The sequence below is a fragment of the Oncorhynchus mykiss genome, chromosome 13, assembly GCF_057628025.1.
Source record: "Oncorhynchus mykiss isolate SJ-2025 chromosome 13, ASM5762802v1, whole genome shotgun sequence".
In the NCBI taxonomy this organism is placed as follows: Eukaryota; Metazoa; Chordata; class Actinopteri; order Salmoniformes; family Salmonidae; genus Oncorhynchus; species Oncorhynchus mykiss.
Window position 1 is genome coordinate 9,175,001 of NC_143034.1, and position 22,500 is coordinate 9,197,500.

The 22,500-nt window shown below is 45.0% G+C and overlaps 1 protein-coding gene across 1 annotated transcript in view; it reads left to right on the top strand.

Moving 5' to 3' along the window:
• Positions 1-22,500, top strand: part of LOC110513544 (protein ELFN1) — a 175,756-nt gene that overhangs the window by 116,461 nt on the left and 36,795 nt on the right. The window lies entirely within an intron of this gene.

The following is a 22,500-nucleotide window of genomic DNA, read 5'->3' on the forward strand; positions in this document are numbered from 1 at the left end:
AGGGGACCAGCTGACAGAGGGGACCAGCTGACAGAGGGGACCAGAGGGGGCCAGCTGACAGAGGGGGCCAGCTGACAGAGGGGACCAGCTGACAGAGGGGACCAGCTGACAGAGGGGACCAGCTGACAGAGGGGACCAGAGGGGGCCAGCTGACAGAGGGGACCAGCTGACAGAGGGGACCAGCTGACAGAGAGGACCAGAGGGGGCCAGCTGACAGAGGGGACCAGCTGACAGAGGGGACCAGCTGACACCGATTCTTTCAACAACTGTTGGATGGTTGTGTTGGCTGTGTTGGCATACAGTACATTAGATACACAATATATACTAAAGTATGTGGACACCCCATTAAATGAGTGGATTTGGCTATTTTAGCCACACCCGTTGCTGACAGGGGTATAAAATCAAGCACACCGCCATGCAATCTCCATAGACAAACATTGGCAGTAGAGTGGCCTTACTGAAGAGCTCAGTGACTTTCAACGCGGCACCGTCATGGAGACTCATTCAACCCTAACACACACGGTCTGGCATCCCCAATCTCTGACTCTAGGAGGCTCATTCAACAGACATTAACACCTCCGTCTCTCTCTCTCTCTCTCTCTCTCTCTCTCTCTCTCTCTCTCTCTCTCTCTCTCTCTCTCTCTCTCTCTCTTTCTTTCTCTCTGTGTCTCTCTCTCTCTCTCTCTGTCCTCTCTCTCTCTCTCTGTGTCTCTCTCTCTCTCTCTGTGTCTCTTTCTCTCTCTGTCTCTCTCTCTATCTCTCTCTATCCCTGTCCTCTATCTCTCCCCCCACCTCTGTCTCTGCTGGGAGGCCTACAATGAATGAGAGTGAATGAGAATGACACTGGGAACCTTTTTCAATCCATCATCTTCTATTCTCCTTTTATTTTCTAGAATAGTGAGAGTATTGTTCTAGAATAGAGACAGTATTGTTCTAGAATAGTGACAGTATTGTTCTAGAATAGTGAGAGTATTGTTCTAGAATAGTGACAGTATTGTTCTAGAATAGTGACAGTATTGTTCTATAATAGTGACAGTATTGTTCTAGAATAGTGACAGTATTGTTCTAGAATAGTGACAGTATTGTTCTAGAATAGTGACATTGTTCTAGAATAGTGACAGGTTGTTCTAGAATAGTGAGAGTATTGTTCTAGAATAGTGACAGTATTGTTCTAGAATAGTGACATTATTGTTCTAGAATAGTGACAGTATTGTTCTAGAATAGTGACAGTATTGTTCTAGAATAGTGGCAGTATTGTTCTAGAATAGTGACAGTATTGTTCTAGAATAGTGACAGTATTGTTCTAGAATAGTGACAGTATTGTTCTACAATAGTGAGAGTATTGTTCTAGAATAGAGACAGTATTGTTCTAGAATAGTGACAGTATTGTTCTAGAATAGTGACAGTATTGTTCTAGAATAGTGACAGTATTGTTCTACAATAGTGAGAGTATTGTTCTAGAATAGTGACAGTATTGTTCTAGAATAGTTACATTATTGTTCTAGAATAGTGACAGTATTGTTCTAGAATAGTGACATTATTGTTCTAGAATAGTGACAGGTTGTTCTAGAATAGTGAGAGTATTGTTCTAGAATAGTGACAGTATTGTTCTAGAATAGTGACAGTATTGTTCTAGAATAGTGACAGTATTGTTCTAGAATAGTGACATTATTGTTCTAGAATAGTGACAGGTTGTTCTAGAATAGAGACAGTATTGTTCTAGAATAGTGACAGTATTGTTCTAGAATAGTGACATTATTGTTCTAGAATAGATACAGTATTGTTCTAGAATAGTGACAGTATTGTTCTAGAATAGTGACAGTATTGTTCTAGAATAGTGACAGTATTGTTCTAGAATAGTGAGAGTATTGTTCTAGAATAGTGACAGTATTGTTCTACAATAGTGACAGTATTGTTCTAGAATAGTGAGAGTATTGTTCTACAATAGTGAGAGTATTGTTCTAGAATAGAGACAGTATTGTTCTAGAATAGTGACAGTATTGTTCTAGAATAGTGACAGTATTGTTCTAGAATAGTGAGAGTATTGTTCTAGAATAGTGACAGTATTGTTCTAGAATAGTGAGAGTATTGTTCTAGAATAGTGACAGTATTGTTCTAGAATAGTGAGAGTATTGTTCTAGAATAGTGAGAGTATTGTTCTAGAATAGTGACAGTATTGTTCTAGAATAGTGAGAGTATTGTTCTAGAATAGTGACAGTATTGTTCTAGAATAGTGAGAGTATTGTTCTAGAATAGTGACAGTATTGTTCTAGAATAGTGACAGTATTGTTCTAGAATAGTGACAGTATTGTTCTAGAATAGTGAGAGTATTGTTCTAGAATAGTGACAGTATTGTTCTAGAATAGTGAGAGTATTGTTCTAGAATAGTGACAGTATTGTTCTACAATAGTGAGAGTATTGTTCTAGAATAGAGACAGTATTGTTCTAGAATAGTGACAGTATTGTTCTAGAATAGTGACAGTATTGTTCTAGAATAGTGACAGTATTGTTCTAGAATAGTGAGAGTATTGTTCTAGAATAGTGACAGTATTGTGCTAGAATAGTGACAGTATTGTTCTAGAATAGTGACAGTATTGTGCTAGAATAGTGACAGTATTGTTCTAGAATAGTGACAGTATTGTTCTAGAATAGTGAGAGTATTGTTCTAGAATAGTGAGAGTATTGTTCTAGAATACATTGTAATATTCCTCTGTTCACTATAAAGGGAATGGGGTGCCATTTGGGACACAACCTCTATGGAGAGAGGTTATCTATGGAGTTTGGGAGTACAGCTCATCTATTCTCTGAGGTCATCTGAATCTCTTTCTGCTCTGATCATTACTTTTGGACACAACCAGGGGCGTTTGAAGGATTTTAAGACATTTGGGGCCCAAAGCCAGTAGGGGGTCCGGGGTCATTCTCCCTTGGCAAAAATAGAGAAGGCCTTTAAACTAGCCTAATAAATGCATTTGGTGCACTTTAAAATGAACATTGAGAGATTATATATTTTTCAGGTAATTTGCACCTTCCCACCTGCCACAGCAGACACGGTCAGTACTCAACTATAGTTGCTACTGTGGCTCTCTACTCTGGAGCACATACATCTACAGTCTATTGGCAAAAATAACTCAACAACTTCAAACATTGACTCTGACCTGTCCAATGAGCCAAACTGATGAAAGAATCCCACAGTACCCAAACACCCTCTATCTCTCTCCCATACACACACACACACACACACACACACACACACACACACACACACACACACACACACACACACACACACACACACACACACACACACACACACACAAAAACTGTGCAGTAATTAGACTCCATACAGCAGCTGTAGGTGATACAGCATGGTCAAATAATAGGTCTGGGACAGGAGGGGTCAGGAGACACTGTGGCCCCATCCGATGATACCCCCACCCACTTTGCCGAAGCACAGCCCCCACACCACCAGAGGGATTTCTTCAACCACCAACTTACCATCCTGAGACAAGGCCGAGTATAGCCCACAAAGATCTCCGCCACGGCACCACCCAAGGGGGGGCGCCAACCCAGACAGGAAGATCACATCAGTGACTAAACCCACTCAAGTGACGCACCCCTCCTAGGGACGACATGAAAGAGCACCAGTAAGCCAGTGACTCAGCCCCGGTAATAGGGTTATTCTTCTGTTATGGCCTGTTCTGTTCTTCTGGTGTCTCTCTCCACCCCCTATTCTTCTGTTGCTGTCTCAGTGTCTGGTCTGGTGTCTCTCTCCACCCCCTATTCTTCTGTTGCTGTCTCAGTGTCTGGTCTGGTGTCTCTCTCCATCATCTACTCTTCTGTTGCTGTCTCAGTGTCTGATCTGGTGTCTCTCTCCATTATCTACTCTTCTGTTGCTGTCTCAGTGTCTGATCTGGTGTCTCTCTCCACCCCCTATTCTTCTGTTGCTGTCTCAGTGTCTGGTCTGGTGTCCCTCTCCATCATCTACTCTTCTGTTGCTGTCTCAGTGTCTGGTCTGGTGTCTCTCTCCACCCCCTACTCTTCTGTTGCTGTCTCAGTGTCTGGTCTGGTGACTCTCTCCACCCCCTACTCTTCTGTTGCTGTCTCAGTGTCTGGTCTGGTGTCTCTCTCCACCCCCTACTCTTCTGTTGCTGTCTCAGTGTCTGATCTGGTGTCTCTCTCCACCCCCTACTCTTCTGTTGCTGTCTCAGTGTCTGGTCTGGTGTCTCTCTCCACCCCCTATTCCTCTGTTGCTGTCTTAGTGTCTGGTCTGGTGTCTCTCACCACCCCCTATTCCTCTGTTGCTGTCTCAGTGTCTGGTCTGGTGTCTCTCTCCACCCCCTACTCTTCTGTTGCTGTCTCAGTGTCTGGTCTGGTGTCTCTCTCCACCCCCTACTCTTCTGTTGCTGTCTCAGTGTCTGGTCTGGTGTCTCTCTCCACCCCCTACTCTTCTGTTGCTGTCTCAGTGTCTGATCTGGTGTCTCTCTCCACCCCCTACTCTTCTGTTGCTGTCTCAGTGTCTGGTCTGGTGTCTCTCTCCACCCCCTACTCTTCTGTTGCTGTCTCAGTGTCTGGTCTGGTGTCTCTCTCCACCCCCTACTCTTCTGTTGCTGTCTCAGTGTCTGGTCTGGTGTCTCTCTCCACCCCCTACTCTTCTGTTGCTGTCTCAGTGTCTGGTCTGGTGTCTCTCTCCACCCCCTACTCTTCTGTTGCTGTCTCAGTGTCTGGTCTGGTGTCTCTCTCCATCATCTACCTTTCTGTTGTTGTCTCAGTGTCTGGTCTGGTGTCTCTCTCCACCCCCTACTCTTCTGTTGCTGTCTCAGTGTCTGGTCTGGTGTCTCTCTCCACCCCCTATTCTTCTGTTGCTGTCTCAGTGTCTGGTCTGGTGTCTCTCTCCACCCCCTACTCTTCTGTTGCTGTCTCAGTGTCTGATCTGGTGTCTCTCTCCACCCCCTACTCTTCTGTTGCTGTCTCAGTGTCTGGTCTGGTGTCTCTCTCCACCCCCTACTCTTCTGTTGCTGTCTCAGTGTCTGGTCTGGTGTCTCTCTCCACCCCCTACTCTTCTGTTGCTGTCTCAGTGTCTGGTCTGGTGTCTCTCTCCACCCCCTACTCTTCTGTTGCTGTCTCAGTGTCTGGTCTGGTGTCTCTCTCCATCATCTACCTTTCTGTTGCTGTCTCAGTGTCTGGTCTGGTGTCTCTCTCCACCCCCTACTCTTCTGTTGCTGTCTCAGTGTCTGGTCTGGTGTCTCTCTCCACCCCCTACTCTTCTGTTGCTGTCTCAGTGTCTGGTCTGGTGTCTCTCTCCACCCCCTACTCTTCTGTTGCTGTCTCAGTGTCTGGTCTGGTGTCTCTCTCCACCCCCTACTCTTCTGTTGCTGTCTCAGTGTCTGGTCTGGTGTCTCTCTCCACCCCCTACTCTTCTGTTGCTGTCTCAGTGTCTGGTCTGGTGTCTCTCTCCACCCCCTACTCTTCTGTTGCTGTCTCAGTGTCTGGTCTGGTGTCTCTCTCCACCCCCTACTCTTCTGTTGCTGTCTCAGTGTCTGGTCTGGTGTCTCTCTCCACCCCCTATTCTTCTGTTGCTGTCTCAGTGTCTGGTCTGGTGTCTCTCTCCACCCCCTACTCTTCTGTTGCTGTCTCAGTGTCTGGTATGTTGTCTCTCTCCACCCTCTATTCTTCTGTTGCTGTCTGTGTTTTGTCTCTGGGCAGTCACTAGTTACCATAGTCACAAAGTCAAACCGTAAAACATAATCAAAACAAAATTGAGCTTTTTTTGGTCTTAATTTAAGGTTAGGCATAAGGTTAGCAGTTTGGTTAAGGTTAGGGTTAAGGTTAGGTTTAAAATACGATTTTAAGAAGATAAACTGTAGAAATAGGTGGGGCTTATGACTTTGTGGCTGTGGTAACTATGTCTTAATCCAGGGGCTTCTTGTAATGCCATTGCCTGTATATTATATTTTATATTGTTTCTTTTTTTGTCATTAAAATTTCATTATGAACCTTGTGTTTCCAGCCCTGAATTTTGATTGGCTGACAGCCGTGGTATATCAGACCATATACCATGGGTAGGAAAAAACATATTTTTACTGCTCCCTCTATCTCCCTCGTTATCTCCCTCTCTCTCTCTCTCTCTCTCTCCCTCTCTCCCTCTCTCTCTCTCCCTCTCTCCCTCTATCTCTCTCCCCCCCTCTCTCTCTCTCTCTCTCTCTCTCTCTCTCACCTCTCTCCATCCCCCTCTTCATCTCTCCATCCCCCTCTTCCTCTCTCCATCCCTCTCTTCATCTCTCCATCCCTCTCTTCCTCTCTCCATCCCTCTCTTCATCTCTCCATCCTCCTCTTCCTCTCTCCATCCCTCTCTTCATCTCTCCATCCCCCTCTTCCTCTCTCCATCCCTCTCTTCCTCTCTCCATCCCTCTCTTCCTCTCTCCATCCCTCTCTTCCTCTCTCCATCCCTCTCTTCCTCTCTCCATCCCCCTCTTCATCTCTTCATCTCTCCATCTCTCCATCCCTCTCTCCATCCCTCTCTTCCGCTCTCCATCCCTCTCTTCCTCTCTCCATCCCCCTCTTCCTCTCTCCATCCCTCTCTCCACCTCTGTCTCTCTTTTCCCCCCTCTCTTTCTCTCTCCCTCTCCCTTATCCTTCCTCCTCCTTTCTCTCTCCCATCACTGGGACTCCACTACTCAAACCAACTCTGCCTTTTCAGGCCTCTCCCCCTCCCTCCTTCCCTCTGTCAACCTCTCCCCCTCCCTCCATTCCTCTGTCAACCTCTCCCCCTCCCTCCTTCCACCCCCCCCCCCCCTCCATCTCTTTCATCCCTGTCTCTCTTCCTCCAATTCACTTCAATAGCCTTGTCTGTCCCATGAGGATCTTCTTCCTTTTTGAGCTAAATTGTTTATGGACCTTTTGGTCCCTTCGGACTCCCTCCCTCTCCATCTCCCTCTCCCTCTCCCTCTCCCACACACACAAACACAATAAAAAAGCAAGACTCTCTACATTTCTTTCTTCTTACTTCTCTCTCTGATTCATCCTCTCTCTCTGATTCATCCTCTCTCTATGATTGATCCTCTTTCTGATTGATCCTCTCTCTCTGATTGATCCTCTCTCTCTGATTCATCCTCTCTCTCTGATTCATCCTCTCTCTCTCTGATTCATCCTCTCTCTGATTCATCCTCTCCTCTTTCTCTCGTCTCCTTCTCACTTCTTACTTCTCTCTCTGATTCATCCTCTCTCTCTGATTCATCCTCTCTCTGATTGATCCTCTCTCTCTGATTCATCCTCTCTCTCTGATTCATCCTCTCTCTGATTCATCCTCTCCTCTTTCTCTCGTCTCATTCTCACTTCTTACTTCTCCTCTGTCACTTCCTGTCACCTTGTCTCCTGTCACCTTGTCTCCTGTCACCTTGTCTCCTGTCACCTTGTCTCATGTCACCTTGTCTCATGTCACCTTGTCTCCTGTCACCTTGTCTCCTGTCACCTTGTCTCCTGTCACCTTGTCTCCTGTCACCTTGTCTCATGTCACCTTGTCTCATGTCACCTTGTCTCCTGTCACCTTGTCTCATGTCACCTTGTCTCATGTCACCTTGTCTCCTGTCACCTTGTCTCCTGTCACCTTGTCTCCTGTCACCTTGTCTCTGTCACCTTGTCTCCTGTCACTTTGTCTCCTGTCACCTTGTCTCCTGTCACCTTGTCTCCTGTCACCTTGTCTCCTGTCACCTTGTCTCCTGTCACCTTGTCTCCTGTCACCTTGTCTCCTGACCCTTTCTGACTCCAATGGGTAACGTGTGTTGTTGTTGTTGTTTTCTATTGCAAAATGTTTTGCTGTGATGTCACTGATATGATCGTGGTTTTCTCTTCACTGCTGCTAATTTAACCTTCTCACTAAACATGCATATTCACTTGTTGGCAGGCAAAAAATCTGAAAAACACACACACACACACACACAACACACATACACACACACACACACACACACACACACACACACACACACACACACACACACTGTTTCACCTGTCTGCTACGATTAACCTTTCCATCAATCAAGACCCTGTCTCCATTAACCACACACGCACATACACACACGCACGAGCACACACACACACGCAACACACACGCAACACTACCTCTCTCTCTCTCTCTCTCTCTCTCTCTCTCTCTCTCTCTCTCTCTCCCTCTCTCTCTCTCTCTCCATTAAATGGATTCAGATTAAATTATACAGAGTTACAGCCTCTCTCACAGGTCCTCTGGGGATTCCCTTGGAGTGTGTTTGTGCGTGTGTGTGTGTGTGTGTGTGTGTGTGTGTGTGTGTGTATTGAACCACTTGCCATTGTCCTGTAGCGTCATTAAGGACAGTAGGAAAGAGAGAAATGGAGAGCGAGAGAAGGAGAGATGGAGAGAGGGATGGAGAGGGAAAAAGAGAGAGAGATGGAGAGAGGGATGGAGAGAGAGAGAGAGAAAAAGAGAGAGAGAGAGAGAGAGAGCGAGAGAGCGAGAGAGAGAGAGAGAGAGAGGGAAAGAGAAAGATGGAGCGAGAGGACAGATATTTGATTTGATCTTTTAGTCCTCCTTTGAGTCCTTAAACATTCAAATACAATGTATAAAACAATCCCATGTCCACATATAGAACACAGAGTCCCAACAGCAGAAAGAACACACTGTCATATTGACCAGATAAATACTCTGTGAACAGACAGGCTCCTTCATCTATAATAGTCCTGCACAACCTTCACATCTTATAGTGAAGTGCTTCTAAAATATTGTATGAATTTATATATTTAAAAAGGTTTCTGGTTTGCTCAGATAAATTATTCCAATTTCTTTATTGAATCTCTGAATCAAACGTTTTCCTATTTTTCCTTCCGGCTGACAAAAAGGCCATTTATCTCAAGGCCATCAGACTGTTAAACAGCCATCACTAGCACAGAGAGGCTGCTGCCCTACATACATCCATGTATCTCAAGGCCATCAGACTGTTAAACAGCCATCACTAGCACAGAGAGGCTGCTGCCCTACATACATCCATGTATCTCAAGGCCATCAGACTGTTAAACAGCCATCACTAGCACAGAGAGGCTGCTGCCCTACATACATCCATTTATCTCAAGGCCATCAGACTGTTAAACAGCCATCACTAGCACAGAGAGGCTGCTGCCCTACATACATCCATGTATCTCAAGGCCATCAGACTGTTAAACAGCCATCACTAGCACAGAGAGGCTGCTGCCCTACACACAGACTTGAAATCATTGGTCATTCCACTGGTATGAAAAAACGTGTATTTTTACTGCTCTAATTATGTTGGTAACCAGTATATAATAGCAATAAGGCACCTCGGGAGTTTGTGGTATATGGCCAATATACCACGGCTAAGGGCTGTTCAGGCACTCCGTGTTGTGTCGTGCTTAAGATCAGCCCATAGCTGTGGTATATTGGCCATATACCACAACCCTCAGGCCTTATTGCCTAATTCTATACTATTTATTGCATCTTAGCCTATGTAGCTCGGTCATCGCTCATCCATATATTTATATGTATTTATTCTTATTCCATCCCTTTACTTAGATGTGTGTGTATTAGAGGTCGTTGTTGTGGAATTGTTAGATTACTTGTTAGATATTACTGCATTCGGAACTAGAAGCACAAGTATTTCACTACACTCACAATAACATCTGCTAACCGTGTGTATGTGACCAATAACATCTGCTAACCGTGTGACCAATAACATCTGCTAACCGTGTGACCAATAACATCTGCTAACCGTGTGTATGTGACCAATCACATCTGATAACCGTGTGTATGTGACCAATTACATCTGATAACCGTGTGTATGTGACCAATAACATTTGATTTGTCAACATCCTGTTGGAATCCTGCAACAACATTCTTAGAGTACAGAGAAAATATTACCACCTATCACTACGGAGATGAACACAGAGAGAATATTACCACCTATCACTACAGAGATGAACACAGAGAGAATATTACCACCTATCACTACAGAGATGTACACAGAGAGAGAATATTACCACCTATCACTACGGAGATGAACACAGAGAGAATATTACCACCTATCACTACAGAGATGAACACAGAGAGAATATTACCAACCAATCACTACAGAGATGAACACAGAGAGAGAATATTACCACCTATCACTACAGAGATGAACACAGAGAGAATATTACCACCTATCACTACGGAGATGAACACAGAGAGAATATTACCACCTATCACTACAGAGATGAACACAGAGAGAATATTACCACCTATCACTACGGAGATGAACACAGAGAGAATTTTACCACCTATCACTACGGAGACGAACACAGAGAGAGAATATTACCACCTATCACTACAGAGATGAACACAGAGAGAATATTACCACCTATCACTACAGAGATGAACACAGAGAGAATATTACCACTTATCACTACGGAGATGAACACAGAGAGAATTTTACCACCTATCACTACAGAGATGAACACAGAGAGATTATTACCACCTATCACTACAGAGATGAACACAGAGAGAATATTACCACCTATCACTACGGAGATGAACACAGAGAGAATATTACCACCTATCACTACAGAGATGAACACAGAGAGAGAATATTACCACCTATCACTACAGAGATGAACACAGAGAGAGAATATTACCACCTATCACTACAGAGATGAACACAGAGAGAATATTACCACCTATCACTACAGAGATGAACACACAGAGAATATTACCACTTATCACTACGGAGATGAACACAGAGAGAATTTTACCACCTATCACTACGGAGACGAACACAGAGAGAGAATATTACCACCTATCACTACAGAGATGAACACAGAGAGAATATTACCACCTATCACTACAGAGATGAACACAGAGAGAATATTACCACCTACCACTACAGAGATGAACACAGAGAGAATATTACCACCTATCGCTACGGAGATGAACACAGAGAGAATATTACCACCTATCACTACGGAGATGAACACAGAGAGAATATTACCACCTATCACTACAGAGATGAACACAGAGAGAATATTATCACCTATCACTACAGAGATGAACACAGAGAGAGAATATTACCACCTATCACTACAGAGATGAACACAGAGAGAATATTACCACCTATCACTACAGAGATGAACACAGAGAGAATATTACCACCCATCACTACAGAGATGAACACAGAGAGAATATTACCACCTATCACTACGGAGATGAACACAGAGAGAGAATATTACCACCTATCACTACAGAGATGAACACAGAGAGAATATTACCACCTATCACTACAGAGATGAACACAGAGAGAATATTACCACCTATCACTACGGAGATGAACACAGAGAGAGAATATTACCACCTATCACTACGGAGATGAACACAGAGAGAATATTACCACCTATCACTACAGAGATGAACACAGAGAGAATATTACCACCTATCACTACAGAGATGAACACAGAGAGAATTTTACCACCTATCACTACAGAGATGAACACAGAGATAATATTACCACCTATCACTACGGAGATGAACACAGAGAGAGAATATTACCACCTATCACTACAGAGATGAACACAGAGAGAATATTACCACCTATCACTACGGAGATGAACACAGAGAGAGAATATTACCACCTATCACTACGGAGATGAACACAGAGAGAATATTACCACCTATCACTACAGAGACGAACACAGAGAGAGAATATTACCACCTATCACTACGGAGATGAACACAGAGAGAATATTACCACCTATCACTACAGAGATGAACACAGAGAGAGAATATTACCACCTATCACTACAGAGATGAACACAGAGAGAATATTACCACTTATCACTACGGAGATGAACACAGAGAGAATTTTACCACCTATCACTACAGAGATGAACACAGAGAGAATATTACCACCTATCACTACAGAGATGAACACAGAGAGAATTTTACCACCTATCACTACAGAGATGAACACAGAGATAATATTACCACCTATCACTACGGAGATGAACACAGAGAGAGAATATTACCACCTATCACTACAGAGATGAACACAGAGAGAATATTACCACCTATCACTACGGAGATGAACACAGAGAGAGAATATTACCACCTATCACTACGGAGATGAACACAGAGAGAATATTACCACCTATCACTACAGAGACGAACACAGAGAGAGAATATTACCACCTATCACTACGGAGATGAACACAGAGAGAATATTACCACCTATCACTACAGAGATGAACACAGAGAGAGAATATTACCACCTATCACTACAGAGATGAACACAGAGAGAATATTACCACTTATCACTACGGAGATGAACACAGAGAGAATTTTACCACCTATCACTACAGAGATGAACACAGAGAGAATATTACCACCTATCACTACAGAGATGAACACAGAGAGAATATTACCACCTATCACTACGGAGATGAACACAGAGAGAATATTACCACCTATCACTACAGAGATGAACACAGAGAGAGAATATTACCACCTATCACTACAGAGATGAACACAGAGAGAGAATATTACCACCTATCACTACAGAGATGAACACAGAGAGACTATTACCACCTATCACTACAGAGATGAACACAGAGAGAATATTACCACTTATCACTACGGAGATGAACACAGAGAGAATTTTACCACCTATCACTACGGAGACGAACACAGAGAGAGAATATTACCACCTATCACTACAGAGATGAACACAGAGAGAATATTACCACCTATCACTACGGAGATGAACACAGAGAGAATATTACCACCTATCACTACGGAGATGAACACAGAGAGAATATTACCACCTATCACTACGGAGATGAACACAGAGAGAATATTACCACCTATCACTACGGAGATGAACACAGAGAGAATATTACCACCTATCACTACGGAGATGAACACAGAGAGAATATTACCACCTATCACTACAGAGATGAACACAGAGAGAATATTACCACCTATCACTACAGAGATGAACACAGAGAGAATATTACCACCTATCACTACGGAGACGAACACAGAGAGAGAATATTACCACCTATCACTACAGAGATGAACACAGAGAGAATATTACCACCTATCACTACGGAGATGAACACAGAGAGAATATTACCACCTATCACTACGGAGATGAACACAGAGAGAATATTACCACCTATCACTACGGAGATGAACACAGAGAGAATATTACCACCTATCACTACGGAGATGAACACAGAGAGAATATTACCACCTATCACTACGGAGATGAACACAGAGAGAATATTACCACCTATCACTACAGAGATGAACACAGAGAGAATATTACCACCTATCACTACAGAGATGAACACAGAGAGAATATTACCACCTATCACTACGGAGATGAACACAGAGAGAATATTACCACCTATCACTACAGAGATGAACACAGAGAGAATATTACCACCTATCACTATGGAAGACGAACACAGAGAGAGAATATTACCACCTATCACTACAGAGATGAACACAGAGAGAATATTACCACCTATCAATACAGAGATGAACACAGAGAGAATATTACCACCTATCACTACGGAGATGAACACAGGGAGAATATTACCACCTATCACTACGGAGACGAACACAGAGAGAGAATATTACCACCTATCACTACAGAGATGAACACAGAGAGAATATTACCACCTATCACTACAGAGATGAACACAGAGAGAATATTACCACCTATCACTACAGAGATGAACACAGAGAGAATATTACCACCTATCACTACAGAGATGAACACAGAGAGAATATTACCACCTATCACTACAGACACGAACACAGAGAGAATATTACCACCTATCACTACAGAGATGAACACAGAGAGAATATTACCACCTATCACTACGGAGATGAACACAGAGAGAATATTACCACCTATCACTACAGAGATGAACACAGAGAGAATATTACCACCTATCACTACGGAGATGAACACAGAGAGAGAATATTACCACCTATCACTACAGAGATGAACACAGAGAGAATATTACCACCTATCACTACAGAGATGAACACAGAGAGAATATTACCACCTATCACTACGGAGACGAACACAGAAAGAGAATATTACCACCTATCACTACAGAGATGAACACAGAGATAATTTTACCACCTATCACTATGGAAGACGAACACAGAGAGAATATTACCACCTATCACTACAGAGATGAACACAGAGAGAATTTTACCACCTATCACTACAGAGATGAACACAGAGAGAGAATATTACCACCTATCACTACAGAGATGAACACAGAGAGAGAATATTACCACCTATCACTACAGAGATGAACACAGAGAGAATATTACCACTTATCACTACGGAAGACGAACACAGAGAAAATCCCCAAATAACACATTCAGGGCAGAATTAGGCCAAATATGCATTACTAATTAATATCCCCAAAATTAGCCATCAAATTCAATTACCATTTAAAAACAAGCGACCCCCACTCCTATCACTACATAGACCTGAAACACCAAGAGAGGAACACAGAGAAAAGTTCCCTCATCCAGGTGGTCGAGAGGCTGTTCACAAACCAACCCAACAAAGCCTCAGGACAGCACTCAGACAGTCTGGCCCAACCAAATGAAAATCAAACAACAATAAAATGAAATTACCTATTGGGAAAACATGACCAAAATCACTGAAAGACTATCTGACCACTGTGACTGATAGACAACTGAGGGGGGAAAACGCACAACGTACAGACTCAGTGAGTCTATTGAGAGAGGCCGCCGTAGGCAGACTTGGCTCTCAACAGACGCCCACAAAATGAGCTGGCAACTGAGCTGCACTTCCTCACCTCCTGCCAAATATATGACCGTATTAGAGACAAATAGTATTTCCCACAGATGACAAGGACCCCAAAAATAATTAGAAAACAAATTAAATATTGATAAGCTCCGTTATCTGCTAGGTGGAATACCGCAGTGTGACCTGCTGCAATAAGAAAAGGGAGGAGAACAAACACCACAGTAAATTAAACCTGATTTCATTTCCCTCGCCAGTTATGCTTATTCTATTCACAGCACACGCTCTCGCACACACGCTGGCTTGCTGAGCGGGTCCTAGTGGAGACGGGTTGCTGAGAGGGCCCTAGTGGAGACGGGATGCTGAGTGGGTCCTAGTGGAGCCAGCTTGCTGAGTGGGCCCTAGTGGAGCCGGGTTGCTGAGTGGGTCCTAGTGGAGCCGGGTTGCTGAGCGGGTCCTAGTGGAGCCGGGTTGCTGAGCGGGCCCTAGTGGAGACGGGTTGCTGAGAGGGCCCTAGTGGAGACGGGATGCTGAGCGGGTCCTAGTGGAGCCGGGTTGCTGAGCGGGCCCTAGTGGAGACGGGTTGCTGAGAGGGCCCTAGTGGAGACGGGTTGCTGAGCGGGTCCTAGTGGAGCCGGGTTGCTGAGCGGGTCCTAGTGGAGACGGGTTGCTGAGAGGGCCCTAGTGGAGACGGGATGCTGAGTGGGTCCTAGTGGAGCCAGCTTGCTGAGTGGGCCCTAGTGGAGCCGGGTTGCTGAGTGGGTCCTAGTGGAGCCGGGTTGCTGAGAGGGCCCTAGTGGAGCCGGGTTGCTGAGCGGGCCCTAGTGGAGACGGGTTGCTGAGTGGGCCCTAGTGGAGCCGGGTTGCTGAGCGGGCCCTAGTGGAGACGGGTTGCTGAGCGGGCCCTAGTGGAGACGGGTTGCTGAGTGGGCCCTAGTGGAGCCGGGTTGCTGAGCGGGCCCTAGTGGAGCCGGGTTGCTGAGTGGGCCCTAGTGGAGCCGGGTTGCTGAGCGGGCCCTAGTGGAGCCGGCTAGCTGAGTGGGCCCTAGTGGAGCCGGTTTGCTCTATAAATATAGAGAGAGAGGCAACGGGCTTTACAGGTCCGGACTCGTTTTTGTGTTTCAAACGTCTTTCTATCTTGAAACGTTTGTGGTTAATTTTAATTGTTAATTTGTTGATTTCATTTACAGAGGCAATGTTTAAAAAATAATAATAATAATTTCATCTTTATTTAACCAGATAGGTCAAGAACAAGTTCTCATTTACAACAGCGACCTGGCCCAGATAAAGCAAAGCAGTGAGACACAAACAACAGAGTTACACATGAGATAAACAAACATACAGTCAATAACACAATAGAAAAATCTATATACAGTGTGTGCAAATGTAGTGAGAGTAGGGAGGTGAGGCAATAAATAGGCCAATAGAGGCAAAATAATTCAAATTTAGCATTAACACTGGAGTGATAGATGTGCAGATGATGATGTGCTAGTAGAGATACTGGGGTGCAAAGGAGCAACAATAAATAACAATATGGGGATGAGGTAGTTGGGAGGGCTATTTACAGATGGGCTGTGTACAGGTGCAATGATCGGTGAGCTGCTCCGACACCTGATACTTCAAGTATATGTGTTTCCCATATTAATTGAATTGAGAGAGAGGAGGAGTTAAGCAATACGAGGACCTTCAGCCCTTAGGAAGGAGTTTTCAGCAATACAAGGACCTTCAGCCCTTAGGAAGGAGTTTAGCAATACGAGGACCTTCAGCCCTTAGGAAGGAGTTAAGCAATACAAGAACCTTCAGCCCTTAGGAAGGAGTTTAGCAATACGATGACCTTCAGCCCTTAGGAAGGAGTTTTAAGCAATACGAGGACCTTCAGCCCTTAGGAAGGAGTTAAGCAATACGAGGACCTTCAGCCCTTAGGAAGGAGTTTAAAGCAATACGAGAACCTTCAGCCCTTAGGAAGAAGTTTTAAGCAATACGAGGACCTTCAGCCCTTAGGAAGGAGTTTTAAGCAATACGAGAACCTTCAGCCCTTAGGAAGGAGTTAAGCAATACGAGGACCTTCAGCCCTTAGGAAGGAGTTAAGCAATACGAGGACCTTCAGCCCTTAGGAAGGAGTTTTAAGCAATACGAGAACCTTCAGCCCTTAGGAAGGAGTTTTAAACAATACGAGGACCTTCAGCCCTTAGGAAGGAGTTTTAAGCAATACGAGGACCTTCAGCCCTTAGGAAGGAGTTGTCACACGATAATCCTCGGGGTTCGAGGGCCTTATTGCTTTTATAAAACGGTTGCCAACATATTTATAAAAAATATTTTTTTTAATGAAAAAATATTTTCATGAGTACATTCGTTTTTTTTACATTCTGCAGTTGCTATGCAAAGCGGGCTGGTCGCTAAGGCTTTTTGTCATGGTTTGACCCAGTCATTCATTCTAATAATTCTGTTATTTTGACGAGATTCATTGATGATGAAAGACAAAATCTTCAATAAATGACCATTAGGCCTATATGGGTCCTCACTGGTTAATGAAGGAATGGAATTCTGAGTGTTTGACAAACTTTAAAACGCGCCGAATACAACAGGTGTAAACCTTACAAAGGAAATGCTTACTTACAAGCTCTTAACCAACAATGCAGTTTTAAGAAAAATAAGTGTTTAAGAAAGTATTTACTAAAATAACCTGAAGTAAAAAATACATAATTTTTTGGGGGGGGGGTGAAAAATAAAAAATAATTAAAGAGCAACAATAAAATAGCAGTAGCAAGGCTATATACAGGAGGTACCGGTCCAGAGTCCATGTGGAGGCTATATACAGGAGGTACCGGTACAGAGTCAATATAGAGGCTATATACAGGAGGTACCGGTCCAGAGTCTATGTGGAGGCTATATACAGGAGGTACCGGTCCAGAGTCCATGTGGAGGCTATATACAGGAGGTACCGGTCCAGAGTCAATGTGGAGGCTATATACAGGAGGTACCGGTCCAGAGTCCATGTGGAGGCTTTTTCCTGGAAGTACCGGTCCAGAGTCCATGTGGAGGCTATATACAGGAGGTACCGGTACAGAGTCCATGTGGAGGCTATATACAGGAGGTACCGGTCCAGAGTCCATGTGGAGGCTATATACAGGAGGTACCAGTCCAGAGTCCATGTGGAGGCTATATACAGGAGGTACCGGTCCAGAGTCCATGTGGAGGCTATATACAGGAGGTACCGGTCCAGAGTCAATGTGGAGGCTATATACAGGAGGTACCGGTCCAGAGTCCATGTGGAGGCTATATACAGGAGGTACCGGTACAGAGTCAATATAGAGGCTATATACAGGAGGTACCGGTCCAGAGTCTATGTGGAGGCTATATACAGGAGGTACCGGTCCAGAGTCCATGTGGAGGCTATATACAGGAGGTACCGGTCCAGAGTCAATGTGGAGGCTATATACAGGAGGTACCGGTCCAGAGTCCATGTGGAGGCTTTTTCCTGGAAGTACCGGTCCAGAGTCCATGTGGAGGCTATATACAGGAGGTACCGGTACAGAGTCCATGTGGAGGCTATATACAGGAGGTACCGGTACAGAGTCCATGTGGAGGCTATATACAGGAGGTACCGGTCCAGAGTCCATGTAGAGGCTATATACAGGAGGTACCAGTCCAGAGTCCATGTGGAGGCTATATACAGGAGGTACCGGTCCAGAGTCCATGTGGAGGCTATATACAGGGGGTACCAGTCCAGAGTCCATGTGGAGGCTATATACAGGAGGTACCGGTCCAGAGTCAATGTGGAGGCTATATACAGGTGGTACCGGTACAGAGTCAATGTGGAGGCTATATACAGGAGGTACCGGTCCAGAGTCCATGTGGAGGCTATATACAGGGGGTACCGGTACAGAGTCAATGTGGAGGCTATATACAGGTGGTACCGGTCCAGAGTCCATGTGGAGGCTATATACAGGAGGTACCGGTCCAGAGTCCATGTGGAGGCTATATACAGGGGGCTACCAGTACAGAGTCAATGTGTGGGGGCACCGGTTAGTTGAGGTAATTGAGGTAATATGTACATGTAGGTAGAGTTAAAGTGACTATGCATAGATAATAAACAGAGAGTAGCAGCAGCGTAAAAGAGGGGTCTGGGTAGCCCTTTGATTAGCTGTTCAGGAGTCTTATGGCTTAGGGTTGAAAGCTGTTTAGAAGCCTTTCGGACCTAGACTTGGCACTCTGGTAGAGAACAGTCTACGACAAGGGTGGCTGGGGTCTTTGGCCATTTTTAGGGCCTTCCTCTGACACCGCCTGGTATAGAGGTCCTGGATGGCAGGAAGCTTGGCCCTAGTAATGTACTGGGTCGTATGCACTACCCTCTGTAGTGCCTTGCGGTCGGAAGCCGAGCGGTAGCCATACCAGGTGGTGATGCAACCCGTCAGGATGCTCTCGATGGTGCAGCTGTAGAACTTTTCGAGGATCTGAGGCCAAATCTTTTCAGTCTCCTGAGAGGGAAGAGGTTTTGTCGTGCCCTCTTAACGAACATTTTGGTGTGTTTGTACCATGATAGTTGTTTGGTGATGTGGATACCAAGGATCTTGAAGCTCTCAACCTGCTCCACTACAGCCCTGTCAATGAGAATGAAGGCATGCTCGGTCCTCTTTTCCTGTAGTCCACAATCATCTCCTTTTGTCTTGCTCAAGTTGAGGGAGAGATTGTTGTCCTGGCACCACACGGCCAGGTCTCTGACCTCCTCCCTATAGGCTGTCTCGTCATTGTCGGTGATCAGGCCTACCATTGTTGTGTCGTTTACGATTTCCATGGTGAAGTATTAGTTCCATGTTCATTCTTGGGTAGCTAGCCTACTGGCACAGGGGAGGTCGCATTTGTAAGATTATACACGTCGTAGAGACAGACAGGTAGGTTTATACCCCAACTGTAGAGACAGACGGGTAGGTTTATACCCCCAACTGTAGAGACAGACAGGTAGGTTTATACCCCCAACTGTTGTAGAGAAAGACAGGTAGGTTTATACCCCAACTGTTGTAGAGACAGACGGGTAGGTTTATACCCCAACTGTTGTAGAGACAGACAAGTAGGTTTATACCCCAACTGTTGTAGAGACAGACAAGTAGGTTTATACCCCAACTGTTGTAGAGACAGACAGGTAGGTTTATACCCCAACTGTTGTAGAGACATACAGGTAGGTTTATACCCCCAACTGTTGTAGAGACAGACAAGTAGGTTTATACCCCAACTGTTGTAGAGACAGACAAGTAGGTTTATACCCCAACTGTTGTAGAGACAGACAAGTAGGTTTATACCCCAACTGTTGTAGAGACATACAGGTAGGTTTATACCCCCAACTGTTGTAGAGACAGACAAGTAGGTTTATACCCCAACTGTTGTAGAGACAGACAGGTAGGTTTATACCCCCAACTGTTGTAGAGACAGACAAGTAGGTTTATACCCCAACTGTTGTAGAGACAGACAAGTAGGTTTATACCCCAACTGTTGTAGAGACAGACAAGTAGGTTTATACCCCAACTGTTGTAGAGACAGACGGGTAGGTTTATACCCCAACTGTTGTAGAGACAGACAGGTAGGTTTATACCCCAACTGTTGTAGAGACAGACAGGTAGGTTTATAGAATGAAAGGCAGAGTCTTTGGCCCATCCACCATCCCCGTCCAGAACAACCTAGCAGAACCAACAACCTACTGGACAGAGTCTTAGGCTCATCCACCATCCCCGTCCAGAACAACCTAACAGAACCAACAACCTACTGGACAGAGTCTTAGGCTCATCCACCATCCCCGTCCAGAACAACCTAACAGAACCAACAACCTACTGGACAGAGTCTTAGGCCCATCCACCATCCCCGTCCAGAACAACCTAACAGAACCAACAACCTACTGGACAGAGTCTTAGGCTCATCCACCATCCCCGTCCAGAACAACCTAACAGAACCAACAACCTACTGGACAGAGTCTTAGGCCCATCCACCATCCCCGTCCAGAACAACCTAACAGAACCAACAACCTACTGGACAGAGTCTTAGGCCCATCCACCATCCCCGTCCAGAACAACCTAACAGAACCAACAACCTACTGGACAGAGTCTTAGGCTCATCCACCATCCCCGTCCAGAACAACCTAACAGAACCAACAACCTACTGGACAGAGTCTTAGGCCCATCCACCATTGTGTGGGCGTGAGTGTGTATGATTGCATGTGGCTTGTGGATATATTTATCTACAGAAATGTTGTGTGTTGCATGTGTGTGTTGCGTGTGTTGTGTGTGTGAAATCCCGTTAACTGTTAAGTCCTCTAGCCTGCAGCCTATCCTCTCTCCTTTCTCATCTCTCCTCTTGTCATTCTTTATCACTCTCTCCTCTGGCTCCATCTACACTTTCTCTCTCTCTATCCTCTGTTTCCCTCTACCCTTTCCCTCTCTCTCTCTCTCTCTCCTCTACCCCTTCTCTCTGTCTCTCTCTCTCTCTCTCTCTCTCTCTCTCTCTCTCTCTCTCTCTCGTCTCCCTTTCTCTCTCTCTCTCTCTCTCTCTCTCGCTCTCTCTCATCTCCATCTACCCTCTCTCTCTCTCTCTCTCTCTCTCTCTCGTCTCCCTTTCTCTCTCTCTCTCTCTCTCTCTCTCTCGCTCTCTCTCATCTCCATCTACCCTCTCTCTCTCTCTCTCTCTCTCTCTCTCTCTCTCTCTCTATCCTCTGTCTCCCTCTACCCTTTATCTATTCCAACCTCTCTGCTCCCTTTCTCCCCTTGTTCCACTTTCTCTGTCCACTTTCTTCCTCTCTGTCCCCAATCTTTCTCTTCCCCTCGCTCCCCGCCTCTCCCTCTATCAGAGTTAAATAGATTACTAGGACAGTGGCGTAAAAGTGGGTGACATTGAGAGATCCAAGGCCGGCCAGCCAACTGCTCCTTTCATTGGTATTATGGCAAAGAGACAGAGAGAGAGAGATAGAGGTAGAGAGAGAGACAGAGGTAGAGAGAGAGATAGAGGTAGAGAGAGAGAGAGAGGTAGAGGTAGAGAGAGAGATAGAGGTAGAGGTAGAGAGAGAGAGGTAGAGGTAGAGAGAGAGAGAGAGAGGTAGAGGTAGAGAGAGAGATAGAGGTAGAGAGAGAGAGAGAGAGAGGTAGAGAGAGAGAGAGGTAGAGGTAGAGAGAGAGAGAGAGAGAGGTAGAGGTAGAGAGAGAGATAGAGGTAGAGAGAGAGAGAGGTAGAGGTAGAGAGAGAGAGAGAAGAGAGGTAGAGGTAGAGAGAGCGATAGAGGTAGAGAGAGAGAGAGAGGTAGAGAGGGAGATAGAGGTAGAGAGAGAGAGAGGTAGAGAGAGAGAGAGAGAGAGAGGTAGAGAGAGAGATAGAGGTAGAGAGAGATAGAGGTAGAGAGAGATAGAGGTAGAGAGAGAGATAGAGGTAGAGAGAGAGATAGAGGTAGAGAGAGAGATAGAGGTAGAGAGAGATATAGGTAGAGGTAGAGAGAGAGATAGAGGTAGAGAGAGAGATAGAGGTAGAGAGAGATAGAGGTAGAGAGAGAGATAGACGTAGAGAGAGAGATAGAGGTAGAGAGAGAGATAGAGGTAGAGAGAGATAGAGGTGTCATGTGTTGCTACCATGCTGTGTTGTCATGTGTTGCTACCATGCTGTGTTGTCATGTGTTGCTACCATGCTGTGTTGTTGTCTTAGGTCTCTTTTTATTTTT